Source organism: Nicotiana tomentosiformis, chromosome 3, assembly GCF_000390325.3.
Source record: "Nicotiana tomentosiformis chromosome 3, ASM39032v3, whole genome shotgun sequence".
NCBI lineage: Eukaryota > Viridiplantae > Streptophyta > Magnoliopsida > Solanales > Solanaceae > Nicotiana > Nicotiana tomentosiformis.
In genome coordinates this window covers 146,927,039-146,929,516 of record NC_090814.1, presented here as the reverse complement: position 1 = coordinate 146,929,516, position 2,478 = coordinate 146,927,039, and the positions used below count along the sequence as shown (strand labels likewise).

The window sequence follows — 2,478 nt, the reverse complement described above, 5'->3', positions numbered from 1 at the left end:
GCTTCTACTCTCAAAACGACCGGCCGGGTCGTTATAGTATATTTTATACGTAGTGTGTGGGTTGTTTGGGGCTAAGGGCTTTTTTTATATTTAGCACGAAAAGGGTAGTATGATGTGGTATATCATGTCCTCACGCATTCATCACTGATTTTCCCCATCTTTAATCGGACAATTCCATTCTCTTCGTCGATTCCTTTCCTTTGCTGTTGTCAGCTGGTTGTGAGGGTTAGTTATTTACTTTATACTACACTTTATTTATTTGTCATTTGTTATTTGTTGTGTATCTCTATATTAAAGTTCTTTTGGTTTTCAGATTCAGGGTCTTTATTTTTTTTAATACTTCATTTATTCGCTATACTTCTCACGGAAATACCTTTTCTATTTTATTTTTATTTCTTGGATTGGGTCAATTTTTGTAAAGAAGATTCAGGATTTGTTAAATGCCTCCAAAAATGCATCTTTAACTACATTATTTAACACCATCATTGAAAAACAAAAAGGGCCAGTATACAATTTATCATAACTTGATAATGATAACCAAAATTATTTATGTGTTATTCAACTTCAATGCATTACCAGCAAGTCTAACAAAAGAGCAATAATACTATTACAACTATGAAAATAGCTAAGATAGTGCTCATTGAAAACTATAATTACAAATAACTAGACCTCATTCGCCTGTACGAAATGTCCTTTAATCTCTTTCACCAAAGGAACACAACTACCAAAGATTTCAGCAGATTCTACAAACTTTTCATCGACCAAGTTCGCACCAACATTCCCAGACTCAACCTATGCAAAGGTCACATTTGTTAGAACAAAAATTAGTTGTTAAAAAACTAAAGTATTAAATTATAGGAGTAAACTAATTGTTGTTACAATCTTCCAGCCTCCATTGAAGATATATTCTTCAGGAACAAGCCTTTCTTTCATCATGTAAAGTTGTAAAAGCAGTGCCTGAACCGGAAATCAACCTAACAAACCCATCACGGGAACAAAGCTTGCACTGTATTTACATAAGTGCAGAGAAAAAAAAATTATGTTAATAGTAAACAACTTTAAAATGATGAATAACTTATTTCTATTTTTTACCTTCAACTTGAGGTTAAAAATCTTCTCCTTATACCTACTCACTGTCTCATTCAAATAAGCACATTGCTCTCCTATTATATCCCCACAATTTTCACACCTCATCTAAAAGTAGATTTGCATATAAAAGAAAATAGGATAAGACAAAGTAATCTCTGCTGAATTCTAACTATGTATAAGAAAAAGAAAAACATAGAGAAAGAGACTAAAACAGGGAATAAACCACTAGATATTCTTAGGAAGAAAAATAGACAGAGAAAAGAAACAATCGTAAGACAAGTATTCCTCTGTTGAATTCTTACTATATATAAGAAAAAGAAAGAGATAGAGCAAGAGGTTAAAGCAGAGAGCAAACCACTAGATATTCTTAGGAAGAAAAATAGAAAGGGGAAAGAAGAAAAAAATGATAAGACAAGTATTCTTCTTTTGAATTCTTACTATGTATAAGAAAAAGTAAAATAGAAAGAGGAAAGAAAAAATGGTAGGACAAGTATTCCTCTGTTGAATTTTTACTATGTATAAGAAAAAGAAATAGATAGAGGAAGAGGATAAAACAGAGAATAAACTACTAGATATTCTTAAGAAGAAAAATAGAACAAGGAAAGAAAAATGATAAGACACGTCTGTTGAATTCTTACTATATATAAGAAAAAGAAATCGATAGAGGAAAAAAGGTTAAAATAGAGAATAAACCACTAAATATTCTTAGAAGAAAAATAAATAGAGGAAAGAAAAAAAGGTAAGACAAGTTTTCTTCAAGTGAATATTTACTATGTATAAGAAAAAGAAATAGAGAGAGAGGAAAAGAGGTTAAAATAGAGAATAAAGCACTAAATATTAGTAGGAAGAAAACTATACAGAGGAAAGAGTTTACCTTGAAGAAGTAACCCATTTTCTCATTGTCGACTCCTTTGTTTGGAGCCAAAGATTTGACGTTCTCCATTTTGGTAGAAATTTCAAGCTGGAACTTCTAAGATTTCATCTTGCAGACAAAAGAGTTGATTTGAGCTGATTGATGGATGTTACAATGAAAGTAATGCTGTGACTATAGGGTACATTATGTACGTAGTGTGTTGGTTGGTTCGGGCTAAGGGCTTTTTGACATTTGGCATAAAAAAGGTCGTATGGTGTGGTATATCATGTCCTGACGCATTCATCATCATTTTCCCCTATCTTTAATAGGCTTATTCCATTCTCTTCGTTGATCCCTTTCCTTTATTGTTGTCAGCTGGTTGTGCGGGTTTGTTCTTTATTTTAAACTACACTTTATTTATTTATTATTTGTTGTCTATATCTATATTAAAGTTCTTTTGTTTTTCAGATTCATGTTTTTATTTTTTTTAATACTTCATTTATTCGCTATACTTCTTGCGAAAATGACTTTTTCAT

At 31.3% G+C, this 2,478-nt stretch overlaps 1 long non-coding RNA gene across 1 annotated transcript; it reads right to left on the bottom strand.

Annotated features, from left to right (window-relative positions):
* Positions 1–528: 528 nt before the first annotated feature.
* On the bottom strand, positions 529–2,250 carry LOC138906908 (uncharacterized). Its single transcript, XR_011414533.1, has 2 exons — positions 1,964–2,250; positions 529–1,006 (listed from the first exon to the last, which is right to left on the bottom strand). It is a non-coding gene; the product is annotated as an uncharacterized lncRNA (long non-coding RNA).
* Between the last annotated feature and the right edge of the window lie 228 nt (positions 2,251–2,478).